The following is an 11,353-nucleotide window of genomic DNA, read 5'->3' on the forward strand; positions in this document are numbered from 1 at the left end:
AAGAAGCGGTGGCCGACTCCAATTCCACGCCACCCAACCCACCCACCCGAGTCATGGTGGCTACACTAACAGAAGAAGAAGTCACAGCTCCGTCATGGGCCCAGCCCATCCTCAAGTTCCTAGTCAGCAGAGAGCTGCCGGCTGATGAGATCTCAGCAAGACTAGTGCAACAACGAGCCGCAGCATATGCAATAATCAACAGAGAGCTTGTGAAGCGCAGCGTCACTGGAGTCTTCCAGCGTTGTGTCGAGCCAGAAAAAGGAGTGGCAATCCTCAAGGATATCCACCAGGGCGAATGCGGCCACCACGCAACCTCAAGATCACTTGTGGCCAAGGCTTTCCGCCATGGTTTCTTTTGGCCGACTGCCTTGGAAGATGCCAAAGAAATAGTCAAGAGCTGCAGAGGATGCCAAGTTTTTAGTTCCAAGCAACACTTGCCGGCTTCTGCACTCAAGACCATTCCCCTCACCTGGCCTTTTGCCGTCTGGGGACTGGACATGGTGGGCCCTTTCAAGACAGCCCGCGGTGGCTTGACGCATTTACTTGTCGCTGTGGACAAGTTCACAAAGTGGATCGAAGCAAAGCCGATCAAGAAGCTGAACGGGCCGACTGCCATGACATTCATCACCGACATCACTACTCGGTACGGCGTGCCGCACAGCATCATCACCGACAACGGCACGAACTTCGCCAAAGGAGCACTGGCACGTTTCTGCGCGACGCAGGGCATCTGACTGGACTTAGCATCCGTTGCCCACCCGCAGTCAAACGGCTAGGTCGAGCGAGCAAATGGACTCATCCTCTCCGGCATCAAGCCCCGACTGGTTGTACCACTGGAGCGATCAGCCAGCTGCTGGCTCGATGAGCTGCCGGCTGTCCTATGGAGTCTGCGCACTACACCCAACAAGTCAACCGGCTTCACTCCATTCTTCCTCGTGTATGGTGCCGAGGCTGTCATCCCAACAGACATCGAGTTCGACTCGCCTTGGATCACCATGTACACGGAGGAGGAGGCCAAGGAATCAAGGGAAGACGGCGTCGACCTACTGGAAGAAGGCCGGCTGTTAGCACTCAGCCGGTCCGCCATCTACCAGCAAGGGCTGCGCCGCTACTACAACCGCAAGGTCAAGCCAAGATCCTTCCAAGAGGGCGACCTTGTGCTTCGGCTAATCCAGCGAACAGCCGGCCAGCACAAGCTCTCGGCCCCGTGGGAAGGCCCCTTCGTCATCAGCAAGGCACTAGGCAACGACTCCTACTACCTGACCGATGCGCAAAAACCAAGAGCACGCAAGAGAGACGACTCCGGCAAGGAGTCGGAACGACCATGGAACGCAAACCTCCTGAGAAGATTTTACAGTTGAAAGCAGTATGTATCATGCTACCCTTTTGTATTAAGTACAAACCAACAGGCCCCCCGAACAGTACTCGGGGACTGCCTTTTGTTTATCTATGAATGACAAGTGTCATATCCATGAATGTATTATTACATTTGATTTCTTGTTGGGCACCGGGTTCGACTAGTCGGCCCGGGGACTGGCTGCCTTGAGCTATATTAAAAGTTCTACCTGAAGTCAGACAAGTAGTGTGCCGACTCCCGAGTCCTCTCTTGCTGAAAGTCGCAGCTCGAAGAACCGACTGTCCGACTAGCAAGAGGCAAGGCAGAAAGGATGCCCACACGAAAAACGGCTAAGGACCAACGAACTTATATAGCAAAAAGACGGCCTCCAACCACGCTCGCCGGCTGCCAGAACAGCCGGCTGGCCGGCTTCCTAAAACACTTAGCTTTAGTCCAGCACAGCTAGAGTACTCCCCCCCAATTGGCCAAGCACTCCTCCAGCTACAGATTGCAGAGCAACTGTCTGACTGGGGAGGCGGCAACCAAGGGAGGGCGGCAAAGGAAACAGCAGAAGGATAAAAAGCAAAGTACGAGGAAAAGCCAAATGCATGCATAAGTTATATATACATATAAAGGCCCCCCAACAGGCTGGCAATCGACATGGTTCGAATACACCCCCGGTGGGTGGAATTGTGCAGACTTAACAAAGCATTGTTCCAAAAGTGACAAGACGGGAAAACAAAAGATGGCAGACTAGACTAGGGCGCGGTGCGGAAGCCGAGCTGGTCGGTGGAGACGGCCTCGCCGGCTGAAGGAGTGGCCGCCTAGCGGGTCTCGGCTTGGTCACCACCGGTGGCAGGCGACGCACTCGCACGTGACGTGGTGCTAGAGGCGCGGTCAGGCTGATGCTGGTCGGCTGCTCCACCAGCCGGCTCGGTGTCTTCACCTTCCTCCTCCTCCTCTTCGCCCTCGTCGCTGGAGTCGATCTCCTCCGCCGAGTCTTCACCGTCTGCCGGGTTCAGCCCGAACCACTCCTTCGGCTGGGCGACACCGTTGTCATCTACCTCGGGGGCGAAGACGCTGGTGTCGGTGTAGTCGGCGATCGCCGAAGCCCGCCTGATGATAGCCGGCCGCGCCGGCTCCAGCTCCGTGTCGGCTTGCTGCCGCCAGGTAGCCAGCTGATCCAGGCTCAGGCCGGGATACCAGGCCTTGACGAACTCCAGTGCCCGCCTGGCGCCGGACCGAGCCGCCGAGGCCTTCCAGGCTTCGAAGCGGCCGACCGCCACCTCCAGCCAGTCGGCAGTTCGACTGGGGTGCGAGGAACCACTTGGCCGGGCCAGAGGGCGGCCAATACTTGCGCCCTGGCACACTGAAGATGGCGGAGCAGTCGGTGAGCCGGCTGGATGCGGGCCTAGATCGCCAAGAGCTGCTCCTCCAGCGAACGGCCGGCGGTTGGCGAAATCTCGAAGCCAGCCTGCCTTCGTGCTTAGCGGCGGGCCTCGATGATCTGTTTGGCGGCGGTAGAATAGCCAGGGAAATACTCTGTGCAAGAAAGAAGAAGAAAAGAAGAGAAAAACACCAAGTCAGAAAGCGAGCCAAAAGCGGCAGACGGCAAGAAAGAACGAAGAAGTAGGCGGTTTACCATCAACCAGGTCTTCGATCTGACCATAGCCAGAGATCAGAGTTTTCCTCGCTTCAGCCCAGCCAGCCGCCTCCGTCTCGTACCCGGCCTGGAGGGCGGCCTCGCGGTCCTGCACCGCCTTCATAGCCGCCTTGTGGCCTTCCTCCTGGTCGGCCAACTTCTTGGCCAGGCGGTCACGTTCCTGCACCAAGGCGGCAAGCTCGGCATCCTTGGCACGAAGGACAGTCTGAGACTCTCCCAGCTGTGCCCTCAGACCGGCGTTGGCCGCTTCAGAGACGGCAGAAGAAGAAATAACAGTAAGAGGAAGTCGTCAAGGAAGATCCGACCCGACTGTTCAGCAGTCGGCCCGAATCTCGGGGACTACACCCAGTGGGTGCGCTGACGCGCCCCCACATGAGATAAAGAACAAAGCACGTACCCCGGCTCTCAGTAAGGTCGGCGGTCTTCTGGGTCAGCTCCCGAGCCTGGGAGTTGAAGGCGGCCGCACGAAGATTGTGGTAGTCCTGCAAAATAGACAGAAGATCGAAGTAAGAACAAGAATAGCAAAGCCAAATCCACTAAGAAGTTCCAAGCCGCCTGCTCAGCAGCCGACTCGAAACTCGGGGACTACACCCAGTGGGTGCGCTGACGCGCCCCCACGGAAGAAACCAAGACCAAGAAGAAGCAAGATAAGAAGACTAACCCGGATGGCCGCCCGCGTCGCAAGGAACTCGTCGGTGTACTGCCTCAGCGCCGTAGCATGAGCCTGGAGCCGGGTCCTGACGTCCTGCGCGGCCATGTTCATCACGGCCGTCCCTCCGCCTGGCGTCCACCCCGAGGTAGCGCTGGCCACCTCCACATCCTGGGCCGACGAGCTGGAGCCCGCGGCCGGCTGCGGCTCCGACGCGGCCTTCTGTGGTTCTCACGCAGCCTTCCCCGCACGCCGGCTCGGCGGCATCCGGACCGCCAGCTCAGCCCTCGCGGCCGGCTCGGCCCCCGCCGACTGCGCAGGCGGCAGATCAGGCCGGCCGCCTTGAGCCGCCCCAGTCGGCGGGGTCGGCACCGGCGCCCTCTCCAAGACGGCGACGTCATCGTCCCTCTCCAGCCTTGGCTGGTCGTCGCCGGCTCCTTCCGGCGAGGGCTCCGGAGCCCCAGGTGCTATGACACGCAGCGGAGTGACCAACAAGGCCCCCTCCGCCGCCGCCGCAGCTGCAGCCTCCGCTTGGGCCTTGGCTGCGGCATCGGCATGCGCCTTCACCGCCTCCTCCTCCTGCGCCGCCTGGGCGGCGGCCGCCTGGGCGGCGGCCGCCTTCCGTGCCTCCGCCTCCCGCGCCTCCCGCTCCTCCCGCGCGTTCCGTTCTGTCGCTTCCTGAAGGTCGGCACGGGGGTCCACGCGGCGAGTGGTGCTCCCAGACCCCCTCGGCGACTCGACGACGGAGGCAGCAGCCGCCCGCTCAAGCGATAACGGGGCTCTGTTTGTTTGGAGAAAAAGACAAGGGTTCAGGAACCACCAGAGAAAAGAAAGAAAAAAGAGTATACAAAAGAATTCGAACTTACGCCGACACAGTCTGTGGTTGCTTCACCGTCTTGCGGAAGCGAGCCGCCTTCGCGGCCGCCTCCTCCCGCCTAGTCGCCGCCGCCCCGCCCCTAGGTTTCATCGTCCGACTGCCGAACAAACCTTGGGTGGCGCGACGCTTTTGCCCGCCGCCCCGAGCAGGCGGTGCAGCGGAGGAACCCTCGCCGCATCCAAATGCCGGCCGGTGGCGCGGGACGACTTCGACCTCATCATCGTCCGGCCAGTCGTCGAAGGTGACTCCATGCCCGGAGCCGCCTGCCTCGCCGCCGGCTTGGCCTCCACCCGGCTCGGTGTTGTCGTCCATAGCGGCCGCCCCCAAGTCGGGGTCCTCCAGGTCGTGCTGCGTACGGTCGGGGACGAATCGGCGCTCCGCATCCGACCCGCTGGTAGGCCGAAGGAGAGGACTCTGTCGAAGACAAGCCGACTAGTCAGAGTTGGCCAAAGGAACTCGGCGACAAAGCTAAGCGAAAAAGAGAAGACAAGGAGAACATACCGTGGGCAGTGGATTAGCTCGGCTATATGGCTCCTTGCCGAACTGCCACTCTTCGGAGAGTTTGCAGTTCGCGAGGTAGTTCACCATATAGGCGACCTCCGCGTGCGGCATGTCCTTGGTGCACATCCGGCTCGGATCGAGCTGGCCGCTCATCTGACAGATCAGATGAGGGCGGCTCTGGAGCGGAAGTACCCGGCGCGTGACGAAGGCGGCCAGCAGGTCGGGCCCCGTCAAGCCCTCCGACTGGGTCATCGCTCGCACTCGGGCGACGGCTGCGGATCCAGCCGGCGTCAGGGTCACGGCCCGGTAGGACCACTGGGGCCGCCTGCCCTTCGGTGGGCCGGCTACGTAAGCCGGCAGGTTGATGTAGTCGCCCTGCAGGGCGATGCTCCTGACGTAGAAATACGACTTTTGCCACAGCTTCACCGACTGGATCAGCGTGATGATGGGGAAGGGGTTGTCGGCAGCCACCCTCCGCCCCGCAATGAAGGCGCCAGTCTGAGCCGGCACGCCCCGCGAGCGCGTGCCCAGCTTGGACTGGAAGAACTCCCCCCAGAGCTCGAGGGTGGGGAGGACGCCGAGGTAGCCTTCGCACAGGCTGACGAAGGCATACAGCAGCACCACCGCGTTCGGGGTGAGGTGGTGCGGCTGGAGCTGGTAGAACTCGAGCCAAGAGCGGAAGAAGGCGCTCACAGGCAGGCCAATCCCGTGCAAGAAATGCGAGACGGACCTCCACCTTGTCCGCGCTGGGCAGCCGCCGCGTCTTGCGGAGGAATTCAATGTGATCTTCGTGGACGTTGGAGCCATCCCAATCCCTGCCATATTGCTCCGTGGCGGGAGGCATGGTGAACACGAGCGCGGTGGCGGAGGAACGTGTAGTGGAAGAGTGCGGCGGCGAAGCGCTGTTGCAAGAAACGGCAAGAGAAAGAAGATGGTGGAAGGAGGAGGAGCGTGTGAAAGCCTCCCGCCCTCCCTCTCCCCTACTTATAGCTTCGCGAGGTGAAGCCGGGGAGGCCGGATGTGGGGTGAGACGTGGGATTAACTGCACCCACTCCCCCCACGCCTCGCGATTATTACGCCCTAAAAGCGTGCCGAAACTGCCGCAAGGAGACGTGCGGGCGGTTTCGGGCTGCAGAGAATCCGCGCCTGGGCCTGGGCGTGGACGTGGCGGGCCCCCGCCCTGCGGCGACGTCCCGTCGCGCGCGTGGGCTGGCAGGCTTTCTGGCCGAGAGAGGCCACGTGGTTCACAGACGGCAAGTGGCCAGCCCGCGGCCCGGAGCACATACTGGCAAGCTCCTGCCCTCCGACTCCGGAGTTTTCGACCAAGGCGGCGCGCCTAACCAAAGCCGGCTCCCAGCTGCCGACTTGTCAAGATAGGAAGCTGATCGAGCTTCTCAACTCCTACCCAACCTCGAAGCCCAATCAGCTTCGGGGACTACTGTCGGAGTAAATGGCCACGGGTAGCCTGACCGACTGTCCCTCGCTCTTCTAAAAAATTATCAGGCCTTTGGGCCTTCAAGCACTCCAAGCATTGGGCCACCTCCCCTGGCCGGCTACCTCTGAAGCCGGCTCGTGGAAGGCGGCCCGGCCTCAGCAACCTCCCCCCAGGACGACCACGGGATGGCCGACTCCAGGAAGGCGGCCTCGAAGAGCGCCGACTCCAAGAAGCCGGCCAAGACCGCAACCACCAAAGCTACGCCTCATAACGGCTACAAGACGGGGTGTGGCCGCAGTGTGGCCCACTACCCCCGAAACCCGAGGCAGGCATGGCCACAGGACGTCGTACAGGACGGCCATCTCCCGTCCGGCTCGGCACTGTAGCCATGCTAGCCTCGACGTCACCCACAGCCGACGCCAGTACGGCCCACGGGTGGCAGGTCCCTTCAGCCAGAGAGAGACGCGGAGGCGGCCCGGCCTCCCCCAGTCGGCCAAGGGCGTAGCCGGCTCCCAGAAGTCGGCTACCCCCTCCCTCGAAGCAAGTGCCACATTAAGGAGATAAGACTAGGTAAGGTAGCAGTGAGAGCCCTCGAGGCGGCCCACTGTAGCCACGCTTACCTCAACGAAGCCCTCGTCATCAGGGGCGAGGCAACAGTAAGCAGCCACCGACAAGACCCTAGGCAGTGGGGCCGGCCTGTCGACCAAGAGGCCGGCAGCCGGCGGGACCCACCAGTCGGCGGGCCCCAACAGCCGGCGGAGAAGCCGGCGAGCATAGACACTGACGGCTGGGACCAGTGCCCAGCCGGATTACAATTGTACCCCCGGGGGGTAGGCCTATATAAACCCCCCGGGGCACCCATGCAAAGGGTTAGCTTCTGAGCATAGCACACACACCATAGAGAGAGAGAGAGAAGCAAGAGCTAGCCTTGTTCTTCTTCTCCCTTGAACCCAACAGCTCTAGGAGCGATTGTAGCTACTTTTCCTGATCTAGTGATCATGCGGAGACCCCGCAGAGCAGGACTAGGGGTGTTATCTCCTCGGAGAGCCCCGAACCTGGGTAAGATCCGCCGGCGTGCATGTCTTCGCCTCATCCCGTTTCCAGGCACTGGCGACGTCTTATTGGCACCCACAATGATAAGCCACCCGTTGGCATATGTCGCACCTACCACCCGACAATAATGGAGTTTAATTGTTAAACAATAGCAATTTTGTCTCATGCAAGAGCCTGGCTAGTACTCCAAGGAACCGCACCACGCGAGCGTTCGCAACTGCCACGTTCGGGTTGCGCTTGGCTCTTCGCCTCTTCGAGAAGATGAACAATGATGTTTTTCCTACTTCTACAGTATCGAATCCACTGCTGCATGTCCGTCCACCTCGTGCGGGAGGGATAGCGTGTAGCGAAAGCTTCTACTTACTGCTCCTGCCTTTGCGTCTATGACAGGTGGGCCCAACAGGTGGTTGGCCCTCCTGTCATGCAGCCAAAGGCAGGTGCAGTTAAGGCACCGGAGCTCAGTCCGCGAGGGAGAGGGCGTTGTAGTAATCAAATTTCTCGGTCTTGTACGAGTTGACGCGTAACATCAAAGCACTGCACTCGATATAAGTCTTTTTACACATTTAAAATGGACTACTTCATATGTAGGAGTAGACATATTCTGCTTCGTATGTAGTCACTTGTTGCAATCTCTAAAAAGACTTATATTTGGAAATGGAGGGAGTACAACGCATGCATGCATGCCGTGACTTTCCTTTTGATACTTGCATGTGTTGATTTGATGCACCTTGCCAAATTTTGTCTATAAATTTAACTAACCAAATTTTCATGCATGTCACAAAAAATTACGGGGCTGTTTGGATTGTGACTATGTTTGTCTTATGTTGCCACAAAATTTTCCCACACTTGCCTAACCTGAGTTGCTCAAATTGTTAGACACACTTTGGCTTGCCTAAGGGAATCTTGCCAATATTTTTGTGTCTATGACATGCGGGGTTCACTGCTAATAAAAAATTCTTGTCTTAGGTGTGGCTTATAAAAAGACTTATATTTAGGAACGGAGGGAGTAGAAAATATAAATAATAATGCATGTTGGGGCAACCCACGTTTCCGCTAATTTTAGCCGTGGGCTTGTTCACAATTTTTACGAGGGGTTGGTTGTTCATTTAATGGAGGGACTTGTAGTACCAGACTTGAACGATACAAAGTGCGACCTGGCACACCGTAACACCACTTGGAACAAGCGGGTAGCTATCTCAAAAAACAATCAACAACTAAAAAACCCGCGACCTGGCATGTAGTAGTCCACAATTTTAAACGATTGTTTTGATGGAGTGAAAAAGGAAAACTACCCCACTACGTATATATAGGCCGGAGCCTCCGCGCTGGCTTGCTAGGGTTGCTCTATTCACACACTCACATCCTCTCCAGATCTAAACAAGATAGGGGTAGTAACACTGTCTTTCTCCCTTCAAAAACACTGGCTTTCTATCCTCACCGCTGGTTACAGATCCGGACGTATCCCCCTCCGCTGGTGAAGGGGAGGAGGGGCAGCGTTTAGGCCGTCGTCGACAGCGAGCGAGGAGACCCACTGCCGGCCGCACCGTTATCTCTGGCCGAGCACCGGCGCGGGAGGTCCTCCGATCCCTTCGTCGTTGCTTGTGGGCGGATCCGGCCTCCCGCCGCCCACCTATCCACATCCCGACGACCTTCAGGTATATCTTCGTTCGAAACCGCCTTAGCTCTACTTCCCCAGCTCACTACATCGCTGCATGTGCATCATTTTCTACCTCTCAGCCGCTCTCGATCGGATGGTCCAACGTCACATTTTTTTCTTCTATTGTTAGAGGTAAAGCTACTTCATGGAGTCGAATCTTGTACTCCCTTCGTCTGAAAATACTTGTCATTGAAATGGATGTGTCTAGATGTATTTTAGTTCTAGACACATCAATTTTGATGACAAGTAATTCCGGACGGAGGGAGTACTTGGTTCAAACAAGAAATAAAGTGGGGGTGGGGGAATTTAGTATGTACTCCCTCCGTTCAGAATTACTTGTCTTGGAAATGGATGTATCTAGAACTAAAATACATCTAGATACATCCATTTTTGCGACAAGTAATTCTGAACGGAGGGAGTACAGCGGACTTGGTACAAACAGGAAGGAAAGGGAGTGAAAGTAGTACAGACTGGTCATCCAACCGGTCTCTTGGTCGAAAAGGGAAATATAGGGGTAACGCTGTACACAGTGGTATGACCAGGACTAGATTTTCCATCCACACATAGGAGTACGTGGCTAGAATGAACAAAAATGGGACCAACCCAGATATGTTTCTTGGATGTTTGTTTCTCGGGGCAACAAACTATGAATCACCACTTTATGCCCCTGTTTACGTACATGGTGCTGGACTGCTGGTGCACCCACTGTCCCATGCCCTTATACCAAATATTTAGGCTCCATTCGGAATAAAGGGGCAGAAACATAGGTCTTGACGAAAATAGAGGAATAGGAAAGGAATGTAGGTATAAAACTATGGAACAGCGAACCGGAGGAAACTCTCAAGAGAATGTGTTCGGATGGACTACGAAATGTACAAATTTGTTTTTTTAGAGTAGCATGCTTGGCAGTATGAGATGCTATTTGTTTATTCAGCTGCACAGTGACTACTCTTGTCCTCACCTCACGTACCACACATAGGTTGATTTTTTTATTCTGGCAACACAGCACATCAACCTATCTAATGCACGGCAGCGAGCGCCTGCCTCCGGCTTCCGCCCAAAAAATGAGCAGCGCGTGGATGTTTCTAATCCTATGGAATCAGTACTACCAGACCAGCTTTCCTATGAAACACTATTCACCTTTCCCATGTTCCGAACGGTTGGAAGGGAAAGAATACCGTAGGAATTGTGTTCCTACAAAAATCCTGCATCAAACCTGTGAACCGAACGCAGCCTTAGCTGTTCTTAATCTAATGTCCCTGGTAAAAATGAAGCCATGCCACTGTTATAAGCCATGACAAGTTTAGCAAATGTTTTTGCCTGTAATTGTTTGAGACTCTGACTATTTCCTCTGTGCCTTTTTGTGCAAACAGGGATATCCAATTCATCTGGTTGCTGTTGTGACCTTTTGGTGCACTGCACAAAACTCTTCTTAAAAGAAGTGACTTTTGTGTTGTTTAACTGGAATGTCAGAATGGAACAGTTGGTTCATTTTGGTGGAACTGCACAAAGGGAGATCTGTGTTCCAATCCTCATCATCCATATTGGCGCCATAACCTTCCTTTAGGTAAGAATGATATTTAAAGCATGTGTTCATCTCTATTTTCTGACTGCCATGAGAAAATAATGCTATTTTTTACTAGTACACTTGTACTCCCTCACTGACAAAACCAATTCTGAATTAGAAGGCCAATCATGTACTTGGTTTCACCAACCGGTGAGGAGAAAGAGAAACAGAGCATGAAGAGGAAAAAGAAGAAAAATAAACAGTGCCAAGGCGATCTTGCTGAAGCCAGAGGCCTCGGTCGAGGCCATTCAAGGGCTCCGGCAATGACTACCTTACATGTGAGACGATCCTCCAGGGAGCCCTTCCACTTCTGCTGTCTCACTTAATTAATTAGGAGTACTTAAGTGCCACTAATTTATTACTGCCTAATTTTCCTGTTGGAGTTAAACAAATCTTTAGTAGGACCCTATGCTGAATCATGTACGTGTGTATGTTTGTCTATGGAGGTGAATCATGTGGTGGAGCAGGGAGGGAATATTATTAGTGTCATGACATAATAGTGATGTTCTTTTGCATGTCAATTTATTGCCATTGGTTCAATGAGGCAATGTTTTGCGTATTGTCCATCATGAATTTGATGCTACTGTTTGAGTAATATGCTAATGTCTTCCTATC

This window comes from Triticum aestivum, chromosome 5D (genome assembly GCF_018294505.1).
Source record: "Triticum aestivum cultivar Chinese Spring chromosome 5D, IWGSC CS RefSeq v2.1, whole genome shotgun sequence".
Classification (NCBI taxonomy): domain Eukaryota; kingdom Viridiplantae; phylum Streptophyta; class Magnoliopsida; order Poales; family Poaceae; genus Triticum; species Triticum aestivum.